The 20862-nt window shown below is 40.5% G+C and overlaps 1 protein-coding gene across 14 annotated transcripts in view; it reads left to right on the top strand.

The window, feature by feature from the left end:
* Window positions 1-20862, top strand: part of Heph (polypyrimidine tract-binding protein 1 heph) — a 356236-nt gene that overhangs the window by 105828 nt on the left and 229546 nt on the right. Inside the window, exon 2 of one of the 14 annotated variants that reach the window (XM_070296906.1) lies at window positions 6087-6140. The exons of the other annotated variants lie outside the window; for them this stretch is intronic. The gene's annotated coding sequence lies outside the window, so the exon portion shown is untranslated. The remainder of the gene's footprint in view (window positions 1-6086; window positions 6141-20862) is intronic. 14 annotated transcript variants of the gene reach the window in all.

Raw genomic sequence — 20862 nt, 5'->3', positions numbered from 1 at the left:
TACATTGAATATCTCGCTACTGACCATCAGAGCTGCTGCCGTTTCGCGAGCCGATTTTTATCCGAGACTGTACACGCACACGTGTATTCCCGAGGCGCACGCATGTCCGTCTCAACGACATATGGCAGTGCTCCAACAAGTGGCGGTAAAAACGAGTCGTGCGTGTGCGCGTGTGCATATGGAGATGTCGGTTGTACACGCAACGTGACGTCCATTGTTCAGAGATGGCCTGTAAAAGGATGTCGCATGCTTCATTCCATCGTCGATTTTCTATTCAAAAAATTTTTTCTCGCCCAAATGGACTATAGAGCATATTATATCGCCGGTTTTATTCCAGATTTTTTTTATATACCTATACCACGTACGCGTTTCGAGATCCTGTTTAAGATTCTTACGAATTTAGGAGATCGATCAATAACGGAGCACATTTATCGATCCTGAGAAAATGCAGACCGATGCGTTCTATTTTTTATAAATCGGCAATAAACTATGCCGCTTCATCCTCATCCTTTCTCGTGTCCCAATATTTATCTTCGTTTAGATCCATCCCGCTCGCCATCTGTAACCTTTTCGCCGAGATGCGCGATGCGTTGTCAACGTAACGAAGTTAAAGGGGTGGACTCTGTTTGTTAATTGGTTTCCCGATGAGCGCACTGGTAAAGAATAGGTAATTGCGAGAGAATTCGCGGCAGCTTATTTTTTTTATGAAACTTTGCAAACTTTGCTCGTTTCATCATCATCATCATTATTCTTTCCGAATAGACCGCATTTGTCCCGAGATTCAAGATTTACGACAATTTTATGAAAAGCGTCGTAATAAAATTAAAACGTAAGATCGTTACCTCGTATCTTTCTCTCGATAAGAACGGCGGATTAAAAGTAAGCGATCGATCCTGTATTGTATAAAACTGAATCGCTTCCCGCAATTTTTTATAAACTGACGAATTTTTTTTCTCCTTATCTGTATCGTTTGTGGATACGTTGCGTAAAGCAAGCGCTGTCTATATAAATTAAGAAGTTGGAAAGCTTTTAATGAGAACGTTGATAATGTCTTTTAACACAATCGTCGCAAATGTATTTTATTTACACAAATTACGTTCTCTTCGCTTCACTTTTATCGCTACTTTGGGCGATTTATTTTACCCACATGCACATATAAAACGCGCCAGACGCGCGTTCGTCGCCACAGGACGACGGGCAACGATGTGAAATCACCAAGGCCAAGGCCAGCCAGTGCCGTGTCAAGAAATTCTCGTTCCACCTGGCTTTCTCTCCTTGCCATTGTTCCGAGGAACACAGCGAACATCCGTTGATTATCGTGCCAGGCAATCTGGCGCAGGGGCGCGTGAAGAAACAGGAAGAAGGAAGGGGAGGGGGAGAATTAAAAAGAAACGACGAGAACGAGAGAAAGAATTAAAAACAAAAGGGCAGGCGGAATAAAAGGGGAGAGAGATACGGAAAGTTGGGAGAAGGAAGAGGCAGTAGACCGGTGAGAGCATGGCGGCGCTGTTTCGTTGCTTCGCTAAGAAGAAAACAAAGGATGAAAAAAAATGGAGAGGGGAAAATAAAACTCGCGCGGCGCGATGCGCAAAAAGCGGAGCGCACGGCGCGATGGCGGAAATTTAGCATAAAATTACACGAGAATGGCGGGTGGTTAACGAGAGGCGTCGGTCGGACGAATCAACGGACGTGTACAGCGGGATGCGTCGATTGTAATTCAAATCGCGGCTCGGTATGTGGCCGCGTACAATCGCCGGCAAAAGTTGCCCACGCGCGTTTCAAACGAGTCTATCTTGACGCGATTGCGGAATATATCAATAACAATCATTGTCATTTTGAAATCACGATTTTTAATCTGGATTTAAATAATAGAAAGCGTTTGTATAGAGAAGACACGTGTTAGAGGTAACTTAAAAGATTCTTATATATTTGAGTCATGTTTTATGGACATTCCTGTGTTCTTAGGGCATCGGCGATTGTTAAAGAAATAAGAAATAAATTCTTTATCGATATTCAAAGGAGACTTATTATTAGATAATCTCTCCTGGAGGCGGAAACGGCCGCTGGAGGCTTATTTCTGGTCGGTACGATGCACCGTTTTGTTTTCCCGATTCGCTTCCTTACCGTCGGCGAACGAGCCCGGATTCTACCTTATCCTCCAGTGGCTAAGAGAGCCAGCCCAGTCAGCTGTTCAAGAAAAAGTCCACCGATTGACAGACGTCAAGGCTAATTGGTCGATTGACAGATACGATCTCGAAAGTCGCATCGCGACGATATAATTAAAATCGCGTTTATGGTCACCTGGTGCAATGAGTCTCGTGGAAGTCTCTCGCGCACTCTTGCCTTGGACGCGCTTCTTCGTTAATTAATAATCTCGCTATAATTGCCGATAGCCCGACGCGAACATCCGTTCCGGCATTTTTGATAGTTATTGAATTTGCGTAGGGATTCATAGGATATCTAGCTTTAAATCAATGGAAATAGAGAAAAATTTTTCTTTTTTTAATAACTTAGATATGCGAATATCCCGAAGGGCAGTTTAAATGGTACAGTTGTTTCGTATATGCTCCAATTTTTCAACGAATGGCCATCGAGCTTCATCCCATCAGTCCCCTTATTTTTTTTTACTCCTGACCGACACCCTTTGTATTTCGCGCTGTGTAAATAATGTATCCTGAGGAAAGGGAAGGCCGTCATGAATAAATTGAAACTTCACCCAGGGTGGATGTCGCACCGGAGAAAGGCCTCACCGTGTTGTCTCATTAGCATGCAAATTTTGCGAGGATGGGGTGGGGCTCTCTCATCCTCCCCTCGTTCGGTAAATTCGTCTTTCTTTCGCACTCTCTTCGACCCTCGACCTTCGTGCCTTCCTTCTTGCCGGGCCGACTCTTCCAGCGAACGAACCGTTTTCGTCGATCTTCGTGTCAGCAGCTCGAGTAACTGCGACCGCTACCGTTTATCTCGACCGGGGATTACGTTACTTGATAACGCACGTTCGCGCAGCGATTCTCGAGGCTTGTTCGTCACGTTGCTAGAGCTGCCATTTCGCATCGATTATATTTGCGGATTTTTAAGCAGCTGATAAGATATATCTTATTCTTCTATCTTAAAGAAAATTAACTCTCACAGTTTGTAAGTGTAAATAAAATGTATTATCTTAGAGATAAAAAGATATCCTATATTTATCTGCTAAAATATGAAGGTACCAAAGTGGATAATAATAATAATAAATAATTGCAAATGGTGGTACCGCTCTGAGAATTTGTTTGTTAAAATGCTGGTCGTGTCTCCACAGCATGGAGTAATAACGTAAAACGCAGCCCAATTGCTTATCATAACCGCGTGAAATCTTGTTAGGAAGAAAATATGTTACTTCGTGATGGAGACATTCCTGTTTCTCGCTTACGCTCGCCGCTTCTTCCACCTTTATTGCATCGCGAGGGTGGAGAGCATAGAAATTTGAATTATTGCTCATTAAGGTCTCGTGCCGTGAGAATAAAGGCCGACTTCCGCGGTGCGTTGAAGGGACGAGACGGGGAGGAGGGGGGGGGGGAGAAGGAAAGATAGGCGCGATTATAAATTCGTGAGATAATGGCGGCGCGGTACTTTTAATTAAAAAGCCGCGCGCGGCTTTCCCAGTGCCACCGCGAATTACGTTAAATACAGGAGAAACTTACGCTCTCTCCCCAATACCGATACGGGGGAGGGGAGGGCGGGGGGGCATTGTAAAATTTGCCACCCCCTTGATTTCCGCTTTTGCGATTCTTATCGCTTCGCATCGCGAACGCGTTGGAACGACGACAAATAACGAGATACAGTACGAGAAATTGGTATGGCGCGCGTATTTTTTTATTCTCCTAAATCTAAACAAACGAATTAAAAAACATTTATTTTCATTGTTGACGCATTTTATATATTGTATATTATCAGATAGTTCTGGGGCGGAAAAAATTGGCTTAAATTTTTTTTAAAAGTTTATTTACCTCTCGTTTTGCTCGTAAAATAATTCGCTTGAAGGATTCGATAACAGTTGACATAGTTCGCCGGCGTAACACGTTAAATTTAGGCACAGAGTTGTATGTCGTATGCGAGCAGACAATTCCAAGAGGCGTTCTCCCCGTCTCGGCAGCTACCAGCCACGTCGCGAAAACTTCCGACTATGGAAGTTGCAGCTTTGGCCGAGACAAGCTGGATCGGCAAAGTTATCCCTGGAACGTCCTCGCCTCGCGCAGCTGCCTTTCTTTCATCTTCCTATGGAAGCGAGGCCGTTTTTAATTCTTTAAACCTCGCGCAATTTCGAGATATAGTTGATTTATCGTGTAGATTTTTTAATTATCCATAAAGGAAATTTTATATCACTTCGAGCAAAGACCGATGAAAAATAAGCCGAGATACTCTGACAAATTGAAAATTAAAAATCAAAGAAAAATTAAAACAATTATATTAATAAAATAACTATATAAACTGAAAAACATTTTATAATAAACTGCGTGCAAGATCCATATAAACATATGTATAAAAGTCGTATTCTCGCAGTGCGTATATTTTAATTTGGCGCAGCGGTCGTTTCGTGACGCGAACGTTCGCGGGTTAATTTGTTCGGGTTATGTTGACGGTGCAAAACCGCTGTCACGTGTCGCCGTAATGCGACGAAACGCGAAGCGGCGGCGGTACCCACGTGCGATTTCACACCCGTGTATAAGGGATACACGTACGCGCGACAGCCGGCGCGGTGGAAACGAAGCGGCGTGTGCCACGCGTGTAGCGCGCGACACGACGAAACGTACACCGGGAATGCAGCCTCCGGGGCACCTGTTACACGACCGTGACAAATCTTGTAACGGTTCGTTGCGCGCACGCTGCCGATAAAGCTCTTATATAGCCACCATGACTGCGCGCGAATTGTCAGTGAATTATTGGGCTGTCATCGCATGTCGACAATTGGCAAGATTGAGGAATCGTTTTACATAATCGTTCGCGTTTTTTTTTTTTTTTTTGGTCTTATTTGAGTCATTCTCGTTCTCCTCGATTTGCGAATTTAGTGAAAAATAAAAGCGGTTGTTTCAGAGAAAATATCCTATCTCATAATTTTTAAATAATAGTAATGAATTTAAGTATTTTTAAATGGCCGTAATTTTTGCGAATTTATATCATTTATATTAATTTATTTTTAGATGTATTTTTTTATTTTATATTATTTATATTATTTCATATTTTATATTTGAAATCACAATTCCGTGCGAGATTCATTAGGTATTCAAAAACTCATATTTTTCATAAAAATTTTAAATATTATATATATATATATATATCTTTGGAAAGATTTAATTTTTTTAAATTCAAATATTAGGATATCAACTCTCTTCTTGAATCTCGAGTTGTTAATAAAATTTAATCATGTTTTAATTTTTTGGAATTTTAATTTGAGAGATTTTGTTGCAAATTATAATACAATATTCAAACCGCAAATCTATTTTACCGTGAAATATTGGCGTGTAAATCTACCATGTCGTGATTATGTAGTCGTGACGTTACGTTCTTTCGCTTTATGCGACAGTTACGAAAGTTTTGCGTTTAGCGTAGATCCGGTTACATCCAGTGCTTCTTTCGGATTCTGGCAAACTTCCGCGAATTTCTCGCTTCAAACTCGGGGAATTTTTCGTCGCTCCTGGAGCGCGTAAATCTTGTAAGCGGAACGATCGCCATGGAACTCGGGGCAAAATTTTTTAACGGAATTACGACGACTTTTCATTAACAGAATTTGCCGATAGAACACGCTTACCGCTTAAGTAATGCTTGCTTTATATTTTTGAATATTATGAATATTTATAATCCTCTCTCTTTAAATTTATTAATTGAATACTTCATTAATTGTTATATCGCAATATATTAATCATTTATCATATGTCAAATTTTGTCTTTAACAAATAATAGTACAAATATATATTTTGTTTCGTTAAATGCGATACTACGTAATAAATATTTCATGGTAGCAATAATAATATTGCCAAAAAATGTCATTTCTATTTCTAACACTACTTTGCTGCGAGTCCGATCGATCTTGACCTTTTTTCCTCTGTTTTTAGGTGAGTTTCTTTCCGTTTCTTGAGGGAAAAGAGAGACTTCAGCACGGTGGATTGGTAAGTTAAGGTCAAAAGTTTCGTAAAGATCTTTCTCGCTGGACCTGGCGGTTTGCTGCCGAGAGGATTTCTGCTAGACGAGTTTAGCATCGAAGTTCTCCAGCATTGAGATACTCCACTTTCATCGAAAGTGAGAACGTTTCAACTTAACCACAGATTGCAAAGATTGCAAGCAAGATCAATTGCGTTCACTGTTTCAAATTTTTTCAAAATTGGCAGATAAATATAGATAGAAAACAAAATTTATTTCTTACATAAATTAAAATTAATTTACGAACATTAAAAATTAGAATGCTTATTTTTGTTACGATTCTCGCGCACACATAATTTTCATAATTTATTAAATGAGGAATTTTATTTGCCAGTCTCCCGATTAGGTGCTTATTAAAACAAGCGGCTAAAACTCTTGCTCGGATCGACAAAGCACGCTCGTTTCCAAATTGCGGGAACGCTTTCGCCGGATGTGTTTATCGAAGTAAGTAAAAAGTCCACCCGCAACGGGAGAGCGCGGACGATTGGGAAATCGATGAAGCCGTGTCGGGAGCGACACTGGGGCGAAATTCTAAATAACCGATTGCACCCCGGGGTACAGCAGCCGGTTACCCCGAAATGGCCGAGACGGTGCGTGTTCTTGCGGAAGATCAGTTGCCTCGAAGAGGAAATGGCTGCGGCGGCATTACGCATTTACAAAACGGAATTGCGTTCCTCAGTCCCGAGGGGTTCGAGTTCCAGTTGGTTTCTTTATGAAGCTCGCTTCCTTATTGCCGGGTCGGCGCGGAAGCTGGTTTCTCGCGATATGCGTACGATACGATGCCTCGTCTAAAAATCCCGGTCGCGATAACTCGCTCTCTCCTCCGCACACCGGTACTTTCCGCGAATGCGAAATGTTTTCTCATTCCGAGATTGAAATAAATATTAGAGAACCTTATTCACAATCCGTATGCGCTTTGGTTTCTTTTTAGTATCGTAATACTAGGGGTCGAAAAGTTGCAATTTATTTAACATATTAAATTTAGAAAAAAAAAAAAAAAAAAATCAAAGCACACTTTTCTCTTCCAAAAATTACGGGATATTTGATGGTTTTTTTTTTATATATATTTATACATATTATAGGCTTCTTTTTTACGGAAACACGTTTCTCTTTATCACGACGAAAGAAGTACGTTGATAAGGAACGTTAGGGACAATCCGCAACGTTTGTCGCTGTGTTCAAACGAGAAAGTGTTCCTGCAAGCAGTTGATTTTCGGAAGTTACGAAGAGCCGCTCAGGACGGTCCCCTAGTAAACATATTATCTCGGTAACGAGGTCGTGGAAATTAATTGTAACGCCTGACTCGACCCACGTCGTGTCGAGCACGTGTTGGGGGTTTACGTGACTAATAACCGTAATTTATGGCATGAATCATTTAGTCTCTCTGCTTTATAAAATGACTTATTCTCCGCTTCAGCAAGACTCGTTGAGAAAGAAGCTCATTCGTTACGCATAAAAATTCTTTAAACGCTTTCACGTAATCCTCTGCGTGGATGTGGCAAAAATTTATTCATAAATTAAATAAATATTTGATTGCAGAGAAAGTTAAAATGAATTATAATCTGTAAAGTAGAACGTTACAATGGAAAAATTATAGCTTTCTTTCATACCGAATTAATCGATTCTCGATAGCGCATCACCGATCGATATACGCATCGTTTTGCGAACAATCGTCGATTTCCCGCGCGATGTGGTTCTCGCGGGGAATCGCCAATTGGTTCGACGCCAGCATCCTCGGGATCGGGAAGCAAGGTCGAAAGATGGCCGGCGAGAACGAAATTGTATTACCGTACGGCACGGTGTGTATCGGGGGGGAATGGAAGGACGCGGACGAGTGGTGGTGAGCAGCCGGTGCGTGGAAATGTTCCCCACCTGTTGCCAAACAATTCCCATGGAAACAAGGTTACGGCCATGGTTTCTGTCGAATAAATACCGCGCGTAGATAGATAACAACGCACGTTCGCGCACTCGCGTCCGACAATTCGCTCTCGACGAGAAATGTGTTTTCCGGACGAGAGAATGAAGAGAAAACGGCTTTCGTTCGCGTCGACTTGCCGCAAAAAGGGACACCCGATACCGGTTCCATTAACGTTGATTAACGCTGAACTCTCGTTTGGACTTTCGTTCGTTTATACGTGTTCGCAGTGAGGCATTACTATAGGAAAAAAGATCTCTTATTTATGTTTAATTATCTCGATACAAAAGATATTTTTTACGCTCGTTTACATATAAATATATCTTATAATTTTATTATATATATATATATATATATATATATATATATAAAATCAAATTTTTTGGGGATAATAAAATTTCTTTTATTTTTTGATACATCATTTCTAGAAAATATCTCACACAATAACAGATATTAAATTTGAATTAATTTTGTATCGTATGTATATAAGCATGATAAAGAGATATATTTTATATGAAATATACGAGATAATTTTTTAATTAAAAATTCAATGAATAATTGTTCAGTGTCCTCGTCGCATGTTTTCTCCTCTTTAAGAACGACGAGTGAACGAAATATTTTGCAATTATTTTCTTTTAAACATCTGATATACTCGCTATCGCTGGAAGACGCTCGTCGAGACGGAAACGTGGCGGACTTAAAAATGTTGAGATTTTAATTAGAGACGTCTCTCTTGTCGCCGCCTCGAAGATCAGAGTCGTAATATAAGGGCCGACGTCGGCGCGACCTGCACCGTAGGGAGTACAATATAACCCGGAAGACCGTCGGGGGTCGTCTGCGACGGATTGCCTCACGTCGAGCCGCGGCGGGCGTCCGCGAGATGCGATTTATATTTTTTAATCAGCACTAGCATTCCCACAAGTCTTACAACGTTGGCAACTCTTATATTAATTCTTCCTCGCGTTGTTTGGCAGCGTCGATACAAATCGCGCGATATCCGAAATTTAATCGCAGCGCTCCCTAAATTTATATCTGACGTTTCTTTTAAATTACGACGATGCAGAGACGACGTCACGAATTTCGACGTTTAAATTTTATTGACGATTTTATTAACGATTTTTCTTTTGTACTTTTGAGTAAAATTTTCGAGAGTAACATAATGAGCATGTGTGAACGCCACTCGCGTTAACGATAAATAATCTCAGTCGCTAATAAATATCGCGCTACACGGGTATGGGCGAGAGACACAACGGGGTCTCCCTTTCGGGAGATAAATTGCATCGTGTATACATCTTGCCTCGTGACGTAGAAGCGATGAACGTGCTACGAGACGCATCTAATAGAATTTTTCTCTCGACAAAAACTGTATGCGCGCGCGTGGGGATTTACGATGTATACACGGGGTGTCGCCGAAGACGACATCGTCGGAGTTAATTGTTATCTTCCCATGGGAGGACTAGCTAGGAGAGCCGAACGGATGCGAGACGTAGCACGTCTTTCCGGGTGTACATACCTATCTGCAGTCTATCCGGTTGGCTACAGATATCACCTGGCCGCATTTTATCGCTCGTTGAAGGCGCGGCGGGAGGGGCTGGCCTAATAATTTACAGCGACAAGGACAGCGACGTCCCCGTTATTGGCCCATAAAGAATCCTCGCTATGGTCATGTTCGCGTATATACACCATCATCTTCTTTCCCCCCTTGCCCTATTGTATTTTATATCGTCGCGTTCGGTTCTTCACCGTCGCCGGATCACATGATGTTGACTCGTGGGGGCTGGGAATTGTCACTTGATGCTCTTTAAATTGCTTAATGCTTCTTGAATTTTAAACGTCATGTTATTGCGTTTCTGCATATTGCATTTCTTTTCCTCCTGCAATAATGCTGCTATAGTGAATTTGAGTAAACTAATAACGGTTTGAATTGCTTTACAGTTAACAGCACAGTGAATAAATTATGATATATCTGCGCTCTTGAAAGAGCGTAATATGCTTCGGGTAATAATATAAAGAGAAAATTAGATTTGTGTTCTGGGGGATATATGTCTGTCCAGCTTATGTCTCTTATATGCCGGTAGTTTGTTCAGAGACGACCGCGTTACGTTCGGTTATATTATTTTTGCCGGAAGAGAGACGCAGAGAGAGTAACATTGCGGTTTTAAACCGGAGGAGTCTCACCGACGATAGGTCAGCGAAGAGAATCGTGGCGTTTGTAAACACGATAATTTTAGGGTTCTTCTTCCTTTTTCACGAAACGATCGCGCGTGGTCGCGGCCGTCTCGCGCGCTCGCCCAAGACGAGATGGCTCTAATTCAGAGACGCTCAGCGCCTTAACGCCTCGCCCTCAAACGCGTTAAATACGTGCTTTAAATAGGTACGATGTCGTTGGATTGTTCGCTTCTTTGTCGCATCACGCGTACGTGCGCGGAAATGGGTTAAATACGAATTGATAATATAGTTTGAATTAATTTTTTTACAGTTCGATACGCGTTTGTTTAAGCTATTAATTGTTTCCCTAACGAATTAATAATAAATGAAGGGCGAGGCGCTCGCGAAATTATGTCTTTATGTGCGCGTCGTTTCAGTTGCCAGCGATGACACTTCTTCGCTTGAAGGGCTGTCTTGAGTGGCTCTTAATATTAAAGTCGGGGGACTGCAATTGTGTTACCGTTATTGGCGGCCTGATATTAATCCGGGCGCTGTATCTATCTACTTACTTACCTACCTACTTACCTATCAGGGAAACTTGTAGGCGATCATGAATTTTAAAACTCGCTCACGTATCTGTTGCGTGCGCGTCGAGATTTCCGACAGCTTAATCGTACGAACTCGCTCCGCTGACTGTTTCATCCGCGGTATAATTTTATATTACGCCATTTTCTTCCTCCGCTCGATCGACAAGAATTTCGGAAAATTTTCTCATGTTTTAATTGCCCTTCGACACGCATTTTTGATTCGCGGAAAATATTCGCGATTTTTCGCGTTTTCCTCCGCGACGACGCGGAAGCAGAGATCCCGTGCAATTACGGACGGATTAATTATTGTATTAATATTTTATGACGGGGCAGTGGCGCAAATGTTAATTATGTAACACGGTTGATTATGCTCCATTTTAATAGCTTATTAATGCCTCATTATGCACGATGCGAACGTTAATTATTAATGCAAACGGTGCGTGTTCCATATGCAGTTATTATTGTTTTTCTTCTTTTCGCGATACGGGATGATTAATCGTCGATAATTATATACTTTTCTCATATTGTGTTTCTAAATATATATATATATATATTAAAATTGGAGAGATTTCTGTCTATATGTGTCTATATAATAATTTTATAACGAAACAAAACAGGCACTATTGTACCGATAAACGAATCATTACCGAGGATTAATGCGATTTAATGTTAGGATATTGTAAAATAATGAGTTATGAAGCAAGCTTTATTGCATTCTGACACGTCATTCGAGCTCATTATTTATTCGGAATTAACATTCTCAATTAAATTAACTGGAGACTTGTCCGAGGGTTGTCGCCGATCCTGATTGGGCCGACTATTAACGACGATCGCTCGTAACGATCGTGACCCGCGACAAATACAGATTAATTAATAACCATTCATAAAACATTTGCGGGAACCGAACGGATTTAACGGCACCGCTCTCTCGATCGGGATTAGTTAATATTCGTTAAATTATCTCCGGTACTTACGCAAAGATAATTAATTTGCGCATCCTGTCGCATCATATCCGCGCGCGCGCGCGCGTGGATATGAGAGAAATAGATGTACACCCGTTAGAATGCGAATATTTCGTCGATGTACAAATCGGCTGAAAATTCTAGAAGAGATTTACTATTCGTGCCGGTTCCTTATATGTCTATTTTGAAGACTTTGCATTATTTTATATAGAAATGGCGTATTTCTCTCGCGCGTCAACGGCGCAACGGATGTGTTGCCTTCGAAATAACGACCGCTGTGCGAGAGTTAAATATTAGAATTATGGAGGAAACGCGTTTCTCTCTGTAGTAGCGGAGAAACATTCCGCCGTCTAACAAATTTCCTCGAAGGGCTTTCTTTTTTTTTTTTTTCTCAGCTCGTACGGCCCTTTGCCCGCTATTCGCGCGTACCGGAAAAGATTAAAGTTTAAACGTCACGCGTCTCGTTCAGACGAAAGAAGAGAAAGAGAGAGAGAAAACTGGTAAGGTACTTGTTTAATTTCTCTACCTGCGCGAGCAGGCTCTTTAAAGCGATTGCACGCGCGCGTTTTCCCTGATTGACTTCCACTTTGCAGAGGATCTCACGGTGTATACGACGGGGGTGGAGAGATGCTTAGGGCATCTCTCTTCTCTTTCTATTTCTATCTCTCTCTGTCTTACCGCTGCATCGCCACCGGAGTGACTCGCGTTTATTTCGCGAGATGCTACTTCTCGCGCGAGTTCACTGCCCGTAATTACTCCGGTTCGACTCTCGCTCACTTACTTCGCTCGCCTTTCTTCTTCGTCGTCGGTCTTTCCGATGTTTCCCGCTTCTGCGATTAAGTGATTGCAAACCAGGCGCACAACTGCCTCCTCCGTTCGCTTCTTCCTCTCTGTTTCTTTTGTATTCTTGCGTTCTAGTGTCAAGCTACATATTTTCCTTTACTATCGTAAATTTATAAATTCTGTATCTTATCTTTATGTCCTTCTTATAGAGACGGTACACTCTTCATATTTAAATTATTCTTAATATATCTACTTTATAAAGTTTTAATTTATTCTATTCCTTTTTACTTGACATACAGAAAGACAAGTGCGTCATTTTGATTGATCACCATTTTATTCATTTTTGTTATTTGCGCGAAATTACTTATCAAACATTTATAAATTATATACGAGGCATTTGAAAGTTAGCCATTAGTCGCGGGCGCATATTAAAAGCTTCGGCGAATCGGCGAATCGATGCGTAATAATGATTGTTAATCGCGGCTGGGCTCGCGTGGCGCATTTTTATTACGGCGGTACCGATAGTGCGAGCTATTATTTTCCGCAGGTCGCGCGCGTGCATTAAACGAGACATTAAAATCGGATACTAAAATCGAGCCGCGGCGAGACCAAGTTCATCCGTGACACCTCGCGGCTTCTAGCCGATCGTTAAAACGTCTCTGTGGAATGATCGTCCGTAAATCAGCCGCGGTTTCGAGCGAGCATTCGTCATGCCGCGAGCAAGTCTTTTTTTTTCCCTGTCCTCTCATTCGTATCGGCCGATAACCGAAAAAGAACGGCACAAGTGATATGAAAAATGGTATGGACGAAAAGCTTATCGAGTCCGTTTTATCTAGTCGTTCTTTACGCTTATCAATGTTATTATCTCTTCTCTCTTCTTTTCTCTCAAAACATATAAAAAGCGAATATTTGTCTATTTTATTTTAGAAGCGAAATGTCCGAATAAGTGGAACTAAAGAGAATGCCAGAGAGAAAGAGAGAGAGAGAGAGAGAGAGTGAGAGTCGGTCTGTTTCAGTCGAATATTAAACTGCCGCCGAAATAGCGGTTCAATTAGCGAACGGGAAATGTGTGCGGAAATTTTCGCGGGAGAGCAACGACGAGAATGGAAAAAGCCGCGTTCCCGCGGGACGATATACGCGCGAAAAATAGTTACCGTCGAGGGACAATTATAATTTTCGCTAGCGTCGGTTTTATTAATCAATGTTTGTCGAGCCTGAAGCGACCGTAATGTCTATGTTGATTGAGATGTTTTTTTCTTCTTCTTCTTCTTTTTTTTTTTGCCTTCACTCGCGCGCGTTATTTTATGTCGGGCATCTAACTTCATAATTTCTGCGTGATTGTCATTCCACGTTTCAATACATATTTATCTGAACGAAATATATATATATTTTACATTTACATATTTCATGGAATTTAGCGTGCAATATTTTACTGCGGCACAAATGCATATTTGATCACGACGTTGCGTGTTTTTCTTTTGTTCTCTCTTCAAGCAATATAATATGTAATTTGTAGAGTCCTTTCGTTTTTTGTTTTTTTTTCACGCGCGTTTGTATCATTTGTGTGATAAAAATGTACCGAGTTTGTCTTATATGTCGTAAGACGCGAGAAGAAAAGTATTCTCGATGTTCTAATGATCTTGCGAGATTTTCTTCCGAGCGAGTTCACAACAACGTTTCTAGAGGGTGGACGACGATTTGAAAAATTTATCGAGCATTGACGAGTGATCGTCGAGGGCCCTCGAAGAAAAACGGGAGGCGTCGTTCTAACTTCAGATCGTCGGTAGCACTTAGACGCGCGTTCGTTAGTTTCTTGGAAGTCGCGTCTGGACTTAGCAAGAGAGTTACCTATGGATTTTTTACCCTTTTCTAAATGTCTTTATTTTAATTGAACCTTAATTTGGTCATGTTGCTAATATAATGTCCAATATTATTTTTATAATAAGAGATTTTAGTCGCCTTTTCAAATTCTTATCGTTTTCATATTAAATTTGGCGCGTGTTGTGATAAGTCACGGACTGGTTGAAATTTGCATACAATATCGAGAGAAAAAAATATGTCGCAATAATTTAATTTGTTCTCTATTATAATATTTCTCGTTAAAAGTCACATTCTGTCGTGTTTAAACATTATCCTTGTAATGCGTGGATTATGAGTGATGAATAAAGAGCATTGGTCGTGTGTGTGCGATCGAGACGAGATGTTTTTCCATTAGCTGAATCAAAGTTTGCCAGAACCGGTGAGAAAAAGTTCGAGTATTTCGCGCCGTAAGAAAAATCGTGGAAAGAATCTTTTTAATAAAAAGGAATAATTTGCCCCGGATTCTCCGTGTGCCAATTCGGATCAACTTTGTTCTTGAAGCGCTGATTGGAACGAATGCCGAGTGCTAGTTTGTACAGTTGAAAGCGTATGCGCAATTTTATAACCAATTTTATAACCAATTTAATAACCAATAACCGGTTAATTCTCTTTTCCTCTCCCAACAGAAACTATTACGTCGCAGATGTTGGGAAAGTTCGGCAAAGTTTCGGCTTCACTCGTTGCCGAAGATTTTTAGCGATCTTTCACGCGTCGTTAGTCCTCAGACGGAACTCGCAGGAGCCGTTACAGGTCGTTTCGTATATCGACCAGTGTCTTCTGTCGCGTGTCTGCAAGAGATCCGATTTTGCAAGAAGGAGTTTGCGATAAAAGATGGATTTGTCTCGAAAAATATCTCGATAAGGAATTTTTTAAACATTTCTAATTATATGATATTATATAAAAATAAATTTGCGTAAAGTGTAAAGTAAGTTTGCGCAGTTCGGTTTGTCTGGAGGAGAGGACAAGAGAGACGTCTCGGGATAAAGATGTAACGTGTACTCTGCGACGGTCTTTTCGTGGAATAACCAAAAGAAACGTAACGTCGAAACTATGCGAACGACGACGCAGGCGCTCTTCTTTATTGCTCACTGATGGCTTTTCCGATGGGCGCCACGTGTATGAAAAGACTCCGGTACATATCCGTTGTCGTGCTCGACGACCTCCCGAAATACCTTCGTGACTAATGTACCAAACATATTCCTCCACGCATTGATCGTCCCGAAAACCAGTCTCATTCGATCCTCCTTATGTGATCGTGTATAGGAAAGGCGTTCCAGCATCGTGTTTCATAACACCTGCGACACGAAATTGTCTTCGAGAATTTTACGTCATTATGATCGCTCTTAATAATTTTGATGTATTATTTTGGATTTTTTAGGGTCATAACAATTTTCACATAGTTTACCATCATATCTGAGATTATACGATGACACTTTGCTTGATAAATGTATATTTGAATTATTATTTAAACAAGTAATATTAGAGGGATGATAATATCAGGGAGACAATTTTATATATACGCGAAGTTTTAAGAATAGATGTAATTTTGAAAATTTCAAAATCGCGAATCGCGATGGTGGATTGGATTTTTGTTGGAGGAAACTGCATCGTATTTACGATGTCGAAGTGAATTGCAAACCTTTTTCGTAATACCCTGCAGTATTGATGATATTGGAGATATAAATGCAAAGAAATATGGGAGTTATGTGTCGGCGAATCCTCTTGTAACTCGATTGTATGCGTACGAATCTATATGTTTATATGTGTTACCTCATCTCTCTCTCCGCGAAGGAGCATTAAAGTCTGCTCCGACAGATATAACTTTTCTAAGTTTTAACAGGTTAACTCCCTAATAGATTATATTACGGCGCAGCAACCTCCCGAAGTATTTCGCAACTTTGAGAAACGGTGATACTTTAATAGCACGGTCGCTCTCGCTTCCGATATCGATATCGAAACATCTTTGCGCGAACTTGGCTTTTTGATGTGCCTGTCGATGTTTCATTCGTCCCCTTCCTTTTTGCCTTCTTTTTTAATCGCGCGGGATGTCTCGATCCCGACTCTTTGTGTTTCTCTGGCATTTTTAAAGATTCCCGTAGATTCTTCCATTAGTTGCCGTTTTACTTTCTAGGATTCTGCTTGAACGTATCGATAATTACTAAATTTAATATTTTTCATTCCCCCCTGAATTTTATTTTATCTCTTTAAAAAAAGTAATTTTTTGATTCCAATTATTTAATTACCGTAATATTTCGATTCGCATTTGCAAAACAAAATAATGCAAAAGATATTATAAATTTATTTAACGTGTCTAGAATCATCTTGGCACACTTTTTTAATTACTCTTATTGTCAAAAATTTCTAAAATTTCGGCGAGAGTTAAATGGATCCAGATTTCTGAATTGTCCCTTGTGTGTACTTTTCTGAGTGTTTGAATTATTTAAATACGCCGCGTTTGTATGTCCTTAAGAGAGAAATCAGGCATATCGCGAAAACCACATTGAAAATGACTTATCGATATACACGGTTGATACTCTATATCAATCAGACAGCATTCAAACGGCGCGGGACGCCGAAGTAAGAGTCGAAGGTGTATCGCCGATAGAAAACCACCAGGAAAGTAATCTGGGTAATGGCTCTCCAGAAGCTTCAGGTAGAATTGCATTCGCTTTTTTCGGATTCATGGAATTATCGGCACATTCACGCGGGACTCCCATCCGGATTAGCGTAGCGAGCCTCCATTTGGCTCTCGCCACGATCCCCAAGCGATGATAGAATAATAGACGAGGGCGAAATTAAAAAGAACTGAATGGCCGCGATGTATTTTCGCTCCGGGACGCGGCATCTAATTTTTGTGAATTTTCGCTCGATTAATACAAAAGTATGATAAACAAAAGATTAACGCGATTCGCGTGCAAGTTATCTAGAATGTGCAGCTTAAGATGTTACGCTTGTTGTATAAAAAATCCGACATTTAATATTAAATTAAATACAATATTCAATGTTCATTTGAACATGTCATCGGAGAAGAGATCTTGTATTTTTCTTACAAAAAGAGATAAGACGCAACTCGATCTTCATTATATCAGCATTTAAACGATTTGTAATTCAAGACAAAATTTAAGGTAAAATTCTATTTATAACTTTCTGTATCGCATATTCTGAAATATATGTGTATTCTAATGTATATATTGTATATTTTACCATATATACGCGTGTATTTTTTTATCTTTAAATATTTTTTGTATCACATAAATATAAATAGAAATTTATCCGGATCACATCGCGGATTATAAAACGTCCAAAAAGCAGTCTTAATTATATATATATATATATATATATATATATATATATATATATATATATATAGATTATACTTTTTTCTTACGCTTTACTCTTTATGGTACAATACTCTCTAATGATGATGTTATGCTCGTACTCGTTGACGATTCGGTCATATTAACGTAACAGTTCGTCGTCACGTAGTCCACTAATTACACAGCGCGATCAAACACCCGAACCCGTCAGAAGTCGGTTCGACAAGCCCCTCCGGTCTTTCCGTCGCGCGTGCGGGAGCCGCGGGTCTCGTCAGGAATGCGAAACCCGGCCCAGCCTAACCCGACTCAATTTCCTCCGGAATAACCTTAGCAGCGACGGAATTAATTAAATATTGAGGACAATCCCGAGTCCCGACTACGTCGCCGTTCCTCCTTTCCCGCGCTTCGCTCGGCCTCCATCGATTCTCTCGCGTATCCCTCCTTCCCCCTCTCTCTCCCCGCGATTCTCCTCGTCGTTCGATCTTCAATGTCCCTTGATCTTCGACGGGCAAGGTGCTCGTCCGTCATTCAGCGGCGATAAATGATGCAGACAGGAGTTCAACGGACAGTCGGCCGGTCATCAAACGGGAATCCCCGATAGTCACATAACTCGGTGGCTTGCACCAGGTCGCGGTTCGCGCTCTTCGTTGCGCGATTGTGGATCTCACAATTGCATCAATTTGCGGCGTATTAGTCATTGACTAAACCGACACTGCATTGACTTCGTTTGTCGAGCAATGGGATTTTTTCTTGACATTTAATACATAATAAATTGATAGAGATAAAAGCTCTTCTCGCGTATTGCTATATTGATGATAAATTTCGCGTAGTATCTATAGCACTCCGAATGACCGTTTCGTATCGAATACCATTAATGCACGTATCCGGTTTCGATTAACCTTTTATTGACCGCGCAGTCTTAATTGGGATGTCATTGCGCGTGATATGATTCGCGCATCTCGTTTTTGTCCGCACCGAAATTAATCTCTGAAATGAATTCGATCACAAACATGTGTCGAGTTTATCGGTACGTCGACCAGAGAGAATATTTGATTTGTCGCGCAATCGGCGAAGATCGGCGGTAACGATAACAGCGTCGATGCGTTTATTGTATAATTTGAATGCGGATTTGAATACGCTTCAGTGATCGTCCGATTTTCATCGGACGGTCGTTATCGCGGCAAATGCGCGTTGTTGTTCGGAAAACGCGCCTCAATATTTACCCGCGCGATCTATTTGCGTGTACTTTTTTAAATTAAATTAAGGCTCGTGTTTGATTTTCATCTGCTTTCGAAATAACACGGAAGTGGATTTTATCAAATTAGAGTCGCGAAAAACACGCGCAGCATCACCTTTTTAAAATTTACACATCTCCTGAAAAATAAATTCTTCAAATCAAATGTGTATGCGACGGTACGTAACACAATATCTATGCTTATATCTTTAAGAGATACGTACAATGTTATACATCTTCTCTGTAAGTAATTAGTTTAGAAACGTTGTTTTAACTATTGTACACACGGGACGTGCATATTTATTTTTTCGAAATATTCTGGACGCGCAAAGTTTGAAATATGTCACGTCATATAAACAAGATAGACGGAAGATTTTATCTGAAATATGCAAATGCAGCTGACAGTAATAAATGACAGTCTGCTGTATATAAGGACAAGATTTTTTATTGTCGCGAAAGCGTATCGAATCATTAGCGTATTTCCCAGGGTAAAGCCGCCATTACTCTTTGTTCTCACGTGTTGAAAGCAACTTGTCTCGATAAAAGTTCGCCGTCTTGTAAAATAAAACGGGGAAGACGATCTCGTTTTTCTCAATGCGATTTCTTTTGTTATTCAAATATTTTATTGTCAATTTTTTTTTCGTCTCGTCAGAATAGCGATTTGTTTTGTAAACGATAAAGATATATATAGCGTTTAAGCTATTAAATGAAAGATTATGATGAAGGATTAATCGAGTGTCTATGCATAAATTAGATTTGAGCTTCGAAATCTCTTTACATCGCTCGAGAAGCAAAACACTCGCACATCATCGCTAAACGGGAGATACGAGTTTCCGTGCTTACGCATACAAGTCTGCTCGAGTGGGAGAGCAACCTTCACCCTTCTGACGCGAGTTTCTGGAATCCACCCTTCCTTTCCTCGCCGGTGCATCGACGCGACGCGCCCGCAAATCGAACTACTACCGAACTACTCACGGCGATTAGTAATAACTAATTAGACATCGGAGGGGTGGGAGGGTTCCGGGAACTTGCTCGGGACTGTATCAGTGTCGTCAGCAGAAATCGCTCGTCAGAATACGTGGTGGAAGTCCTCAATATTGGGATGCGATCGTTATTCTTAATAAGTTCCTGCCGAATTTCAGTAGTCGAGACGACGACTGATCAGCCATCTTCTCGCGAGACGAGGAATATCGTCTCGTTGATCTTATGAATATATTACGTTGATTTAGCTATGATGACATTAATAATTGGAAATAAATTGTGATAGAAAACAGATTTATATTTTAAAAATATAGAAATTTATAATTTTCTTGTGCAAAAATATTTTCACATGTATAAGAAAATTAACGATATCTCGATTTGATGATGTAAAAAAGTATTTTCATATTTTTATTGGGAGATCCCTACTTTAAGCTTTAAAAAAAAAAAAAAAAAAAAAAAAATATAAGCAAACGTAAAAGTAAATTTTACTTGATACTCATGACAGTTTTGCAATGTTACTAAATTATAAGTATTAAAGATCTCCCACATGTTGAAATATCTTTAAACTATTTTATTACAAAGGAATATTTTTTTGCAGTCCAGGAGTTTAGAATAAAGACTAAATAAAGAAACACCGCAACGCAGATTAATTCGCTTTGGAAACGCACATTTAAAATAAACTCACCTGGCATCTGTAATTCGCGAATTGCATTCCCACCAAAGTGCAACCGCCTCGCGGTTAAGGGTTAAATATCCACGCCGCATCGCGCTCGGCACAAAGAGATCTCCGGATGAATTGAAAGCTTTTCCGTGTATTTTCCCGTGGCAACAAAGACAAAGACTGCGAGCTAGAGAGAGAGAGAGAGAGAGAGAGAGAGAGAGAGAGAGAGAGAGAGAGAGAGAT

The sequence above is a fragment of the Polyergus mexicanus genome, unplaced genomic scaffold, assembly GCF_030449975.1.
Source record: "Polyergus mexicanus isolate NDT 795.1 unplaced genomic scaffold, iyPolMexi1.0 SCAF_6, whole genome shotgun sequence".
Taxonomy (NCBI): domain Eukaryota; kingdom Metazoa; phylum Arthropoda; class Insecta; order Hymenoptera; family Formicidae; genus Polyergus; species Polyergus mexicanus.
Note: the sequence above shows the minus strand (reverse complement) of the source record. Positions and strands in the feature narration are given on the sequence as shown.